Source organism: Plecotus auritus (genome assembly GCF_963455305.1).
Source record: "Plecotus auritus genome assembly, chromosome: X".
NCBI classification, from domain to species: Eukaryota; Metazoa; Chordata; class Mammalia; order Chiroptera; family Vespertilionidae; genus Plecotus; species Plecotus auritus.
Genome location: NC_137784.1, coordinates 119102887 through 119110093, shown reverse-complemented (window position 1 = coordinate 119110093; position 7207 = coordinate 119102887).

Sequence of the window (7207 nt, the reverse complement as noted above, 5' to 3'; positions counted from 1 at the left end):
TGAACTCCTGGTCGAGGGGACAATTTGCATATTAGCCTTTTATTATATAGGATATACACTGAGTGGCCAGATTATTATGTGTTCAGAGATCATAATAATCTGTCCACTCAATGTGTGTGTGTGTGTATGTGTGTGTGTATATATATGTGTGTGTGTGTGTGTGTGTGTGTGTGTATATATATATATATATATATATATATATATATATCCATATCCCCTATATAATAAAGAGTGATATGCAAATTGACCACCACTCCAAGACACAAGATGGCCGCCCCCATGTGATCAAAGATGGCTGCCCCCCTGTGGACACAAGATGGCTGCCACAAGATGGCCTGCAGGGGAGGGCAGTTGTGGGCAGTTAGGGGTGACCAAACCAGCAGAGGAGGGCAGTTGTGGGGAACCCAGGCCTGCAGTGGAGGGCAATTGGCGGGGACCAGACCTGAAGGGAAGGGCAGTTGTGGGTGATCAGGCAAGCAGGGGAGGGCAGTTAGGGGTGACCAGGCCAGCAGGGGAGGGCAGTTGGGGGGGGGACCCAGGCCTGCAGGGGAGGGCAGTTGGGGGTGACCAGGCCAGCAGGGGAGGGCAGTTAGGGGTGACCAGGCCAGCAGGGGAGGGCAGTTAGGGGTGACCAGGCCAGCAGGGGAGGGCAGTTGGGGGGGGACCCAGGCCTTCAGGGGAGGGCAGTTGGGGGACCAGGCCAGCAGGGGAGGGCAGTTGGGGGGGAAAGGCCTGCAGGGGAGGGCAGTTGGGGTGGACCAGGCCTGCAGAGGATGGCAGTTGGGGGCAACCAGGCTGGCAGGGGAGGGCAGTTAGGGGCAACAAGGCTGGCAAGGGAGGGCAGTTAGGGGTGACCAGGATGGCAGGGGAGGGCAGTTAGGGGCAATCAGGCCAGCTGAGGAGCAGTTAGGTGTCAATCAGGCTTTCAGGGGAGTGGTTGGGGGTGATCAGGCTGGCAGGCAGAAGCAGTTAGGGGCAATCAGGCAGAGGCAAGCAAGCGGTTGGGAACCAGCAGTCCTGGATTGTGAGAGGGATGTCCGACTGCCCGTTTGGGATTGGGCCTAAATGGGAGGTCAGACATCCCTCAAAGAGTCCCAGATTAGAGAGGGTGCAGGCTGGGCTGAGGGACCCCCCCCCCCCCATGCACAAATTTCATGCACCGGGCCTCTAATATATATATATATGAATATTTATGAATATTTATGAATATATATGAATATATTTACATATTTTCATTTATGCATTGTTAGATTTAGTTGAATATTTTGATATTTTGTTTTCTTGAGGCTGAGGATTTTTGCATGTAATTTCATGAATAATAGTTTGTATCTAGCCTTCTTTTTTATACTCTTTGTCTCATTTTGGTATATGATCATAATGGGCTCTAAAATGAGTTGGGTAATGCTTTTTCATCTTGTAATTTCTGAAACAATTTATGTAAAGTTGATTCTTCATATGTTTGTTAGAATTCTCCAGTGAAACAAAGTGGGTGTGGAAGGAAAATGGCAGCGGAATAGACAGACGTGTTCCGAGCCTTGTCCCGGAGCAGAAAGAAAGAACAGCTGAGGGTCACACAAGGAGTGTTTGTTGGCAAGTTAAGGAACAGCTAAACTCCAGGAGAAGGTGGGGGACTGCTAGACGGGGTTCCCTGACCTGACAGCCCCCACTGCGGCTGGGTCCCCTCCCAGAGCTACGGGCTCAAACTCGGAGTCTGCGCCATCTTGAAAGGGAAAGTGGAGCTTATTGGAAGCCTGAGAATCCACAACTGCGGCACCCGCCGAACAGCTGTGAGCCCCAGAACACCGGTCCCCAATTGACGCAAACACAAGGATTCAGATGAGCTCTATACTCCACCACGGAAAGGTCAGATTTCGCCGGGGATAAGGTGAGGTTTCTGGTCCCGGCGGGAGAGAGGAATGCGCGTTTTGCGGGAGCTGGAGGACCAGGGAAGTCTGTGCCTAGAAAAATCCGTGGCTGTTGGGGCTGGCATGGTCCGTGAATGTGGAAGGGGGTCCTCAGAGCTGCTAACAGAAGATCTAAAAAACAACCCATTTTGATCTGACGTACAGGAACAGCCTAAGAATTTCAAAGGTGTGCCAGCTGCTTAGACTTGCGCGCAGACCCATTGTTCACACACTTGGGCTTTTTCCTCTTCAAATCCTTGCTTCTGATTACTAAGCCCAATACATAGGATCACCCAGTTGGGAACACCCTGGGAGACTGCAGGGGAAAGTTGTTTTTCTGGAACCTGGGGATCGGAGTGGGGAGTGATCATCGGAGAGCCAGCTCTGAGGCAGCCCACTCCCACAAACCGGTAGTGAGTGCCACAGGGAAAGAAGGCTCTAACACTGCCTAGAGAGGCCATATATAGACCCGGAAGTCAATCCAGAAACACTGCCACCCAGGGGCAGAATCACAAATTGACTCTTGTGTAATCAAAAATAAAGGAATACGAGAAATTAAGACACACCGCCTGCTTAAAATCAGGACTGGCTCACAACACTGAAGAGCAGTGGAATGCAGGGAACTGCAATACTGTCCGGACTGAGAAACAGGCGTGCCAAACAGAACAAGAGAGGAAGTGAATGACCTTCACTACTCCACATTTTATTTATTTTTTATAATTATTTTTTTTCATTTTTTGCATCTTTTACTCAAGAAACTAATTTTTTTTCTTTTTTCCTCACTTGATTTTACCTTTTTAATTATTACATTTTTATTTTCAATCAGTATTATTACTACTGCTATTTTATCTTTTTTTTTAAGTGTCATTTAATTTTCTCTTTATTTTACTTTCTGATTAGTGTTCTACATTCTATTTTCATCTTTCTTTAGCATCGTTTTACTCTATCTCAATTCTACCTTTATGTCATCACTCTCTTCCTGACATTTCCCTTTTCGGTGTCCTGTTTATCTGACCCCTTTCCTGCTTTAGATTTTCCCTATTCTTTCTGTTTACCCCCTGTTAAAATTTCACCCTACTTATATATCTAATCACAATCCCCTGCTCCAAGTCCATACACACCCCTCTATTCGCTGTCTTAACTATCCAAAATATTGTTTTTCTCTCTGTCCTTTTGTTGTTGTTTGCTTGAATGTAGATTATATAGAATTTTTATGCTTTTTGCGAGATTGTTTTGCTTATTATTCTTTTGTTTGTTTATTTTGTTTGTTTGTTTTGTGCTTCTGTTTTCCCTTGCCTCGCTTGATATTAGTTGGTGTTGTAGTTTGTATTAATCCCCAGATACTTGTTGCTGGCATTTGCTTGGATTAGGGGTTGTTCTATTGGAGTTTTATACCCATATATATAGTTTGTTCCCCTTTCTCTCTTAGTCTCTTTCTGGTCTCTCTTACTTTTTTTTTCCTTTTCCCAATTTCATTTTGACACTCCTTTTTTTTTCTTTCTTTCTTTTTCCTCTTCTTCTTTCTCTCCTACCCCTAATTTGCCTTTCTCTGGTGGTCACCTTTATTGAAGGTTATTAATATCGTGAATACATTTCTGTTCAGAGCCTTGTGTGTTGTACCGGGTTATGCTGTATTTTGTGCCTTTAAATCAACACAGGAGAGAGAGAACTACATAACCATACATCCAGAGAAGAGAGAGCATGTGGAGACAAAGAAACAGACCGCATATGAAAAAAAAGCAGGCATCACCAGAAAAAAAGTAAACGAAATGGAGGCAAGCAACCTTCCAGAGAAAGAATTCAGAGAAATGGTCATAAGGTGGCTGAAAAGAATGGAAGACAAATTCGACAATATGAGCAAGAACCAAGAGGAAATGAAGAACAAAGAAGAAATGAAAAATGACATCGCTGCTGTAAAGAACTCAATAGAAAGCATCAAGAGTAGACTAGAAGATGCAGAGGCCTACATCAGCGAGATAGAAGACAAGATGGGAAAAATACCCAAGTAGAGCAGCTTCTAGAAAAAAAAATTAAAAAGCAAAAGGAGAGCCTAAGGGAACTTTGGGACAACACAAAACACAACAACATCCACATAATAAGGGTTCCAAAAGGAAAGGAAGCTGAGCAAGGAATAGAAAACCTGTTTGAAGAAATAATGACAGAAAACTTCCCTGTTATAGGGAAGAAAAAACCCACACAAATCCAAGAAGCTCACAGAGTCCCAAGCAAATTGAACCCCAAAAGACCGATGCCAAGGCACATTATAATTAAATTGGCAAACACCAATGACAAAGTAAGAATCTTAAAAGTGGCAAGAGAGAGACAGAAAGTTACATACAAAGGAACCCCCATCAGACTAGCAACGGATTTCTCAACAGAAACTCATCAGGCCAGAAAAGAATGGAATGAAATATACAAAGTCATGCAAAGGAAGGGTCTGAATCCAAGAATACTGTACCCAGCAAGGCTATCAATCAAAACTGAAGGTGAAATCAGGAGCTTCACAGACAAAAAAGGACTAAGAGAATCTATTACCACCAAACCAGCAATGCAAGAAATGCTAAAGGGTATGCTATAAAAAAATGAAATAGGAAGCGAAGAAGGAACACAGGGGTAAAGAATAAAAATGGCGACAAATAAGTACCTATCAATAATAACTTTAAATGTAAATGGAATAAATGCCCCAATCAAAAGACATAGGGTAACAGATTGGATAAGAAAACATGACGCATATATCTGCTGTCTACAAGAAACCCACCTCAGAAAAAAACACGCACACAGACTGAGGGTGAAAGGATGGAAAAAGGTTTTCCAGGCAAATGGAACTGAAAAGAAGCTGGGGTAGCAATACTTATATATCTGACAAATTAGATCTCAAAGTGAGGGACATAATAAGAGATAAGGAAGGCCACTTCATAATACTAAAGGGAACAATCCAACAAGAAGAAATAACTCTGGTAAACATATATGCACCCAATACAGGAGCACCCAAATACATAAAAAAACTCCTCGAGGATATCAAGGGAGAGATTGACAGCAATACAATCACAGTAGGAGATTTTAATATCCCACTATCATCATTGGACAAATCCTTTAAACAAAAAAATCAGCAAAGAAACATCAATCCTAAATGACTCACTAGACCAGATGGAATTAATTGACATCTTCAGAACATTTCACCCCAAAGCCACAGAATATACATTCTTCTCAAGTGCACATGGGTCTTTTCCAAAAATAGACCATATGTTGGGACATAGGCAAAGTCTCTTCAAATTCAAGAAGATAGAAATCATATCAAGCATCTTCTCAGACCACAGTGGCATAAAACTGGAAATCAACTACATTAAAAACAACCCAAAGAAATCAAACACATGGAGACTAAAGAGCATGCTATTAAACAATGACTGGGTTACCGGAGAGATCAAGGAAGAAATAAAAAACATCATGGCAACAAATGAAAATGAAAACACGGCAATCCAAAATCTATGGGACACAGCGAAAGCAGTCTTGAGAGGGAAGTTCATAGCTCTACAAGCCTAATGCAAAAAACAAGAAACAATGGTAATAAATTACTTAACCTTACAACTCAAAGAATTAGAAAAAGAGCAACAAGAAAAGCCCAGTGTAAGCAGAAGGAAGGAAATAATAAAGATCAGAGCGGAGATAAACGACATAGAGACCAATGAAACACTACAAAAGATCAACAAAACCAAGAGCTGGTTCTTTGAAAGGATAAACAAGATTGATGAACCTCTAGCCAGGCTCACCAAGAAGCAAAGAGAGAAGACCCAAATAAACAAAATCAGAAATGTAAGAGGTGAAATAACAACAGATCCACCCCGAAATACAAAGGATTGTTAAAAAATGCTACGAACAACTCTTTTCCAACAAACTGGACAACCTGGAGGAAATGGACATATTCCTAGAAAAATATAACCTTCCAAAACTCAGTCAGGAAGAATCTAAACAGCTCAATATGCCAGTAACTATGGAAGAAATTGAAGCAGTCATCCAAAAGCTCCCGGCAAACAAAAGGCCAGGGCCAGACTGCTTTACAGGGAAGTTTTACCAAATATTCAAGGAAGCACTAAAACCTATCCTCCTCAGACTATTCCAAAAAATTCAAGAGGAAGGAACACTTCCAAACTCATTCTATGAAGCCAGCATCACCCTAATACCAAAACCAGATAAAGACAACACAATGAAGGAGAATTACAGGCCAATATCCCTCATGAACGTAGATGCCAAAATCCTCTACAAAATTTTAGCAAATCAGATCCATCACTACATCAGAAAGATCATACACCATGACCAAGTAGGATTTATCCCTGAAATGCAAGGATGGTACAATATCCGCAAATCAATAAATTTGATATATCACATAAACAAATTGAGAGATAAAAATCACATAGTCATATCAATTGATGCAGAAAAAGCATTTGACAAAATCCAACACCCTTTCTTGATAAAAACTCTCAACAAGGTGGGAATAGAAGGATCATACCTCAACATAATAAAAGCTATATATGATAAACCCACAGCTAACATCATACTCAATGGGCAAAAACTAAAACCATTTCCCCTAAGAACAGGAACAAGACAGGGATGCCCACTCTCACCACTCCTGTTTGACATAGTACTGGAAGTATTAGCCATTGCAATTAGACAAGAAGAAGAAATAAAAGGCGTCCAAATTGGAAAAGAAGAAGTAAAGCTGTCCTTATTTGCAGATGACATGATATTGTACATAAAAAACCCAAAAGACTCCATCAAAAAACTAACAGACTTAATAAATGAATTCGGCAATGTAGCAGGATACAAAATTAATGCCAATAAATCTATGGCATTTCTATACACCAACAGTGAACTTACAGAAAGAGATACTAAAAAAGCAATCCCATTTACCATTGCAATCCCATTTACCATTTTTTTTTACCAAAAAAATTAAGATACTTATGAATAAACTTAATCAAGGAAGTAAAAGACCTATACGCGGAAAACTCCAGGACACTGAAAAAAGAGATAGAGGAAGATGGAAACAGATGGAAGAACATACCATGTTCATGGATTGGTAGAATCAACATCATTAAAATGTCCATACTACCCAAAGCAATCTATAGATTCAATGCACTCCCCATTAAAATACCAACAACATATTTCACAGACCTAGAAAGAACTCTCCAAAAATTCATCTGGAACAAAAACAGACCCCGAATAGCCACAGCAGTCCTGAGAAAGAAGAATAAAGTAGGAGGGATCTCAATACTAGATTTCAAGCTGTATTACAAAGCCACTGTCCTCAA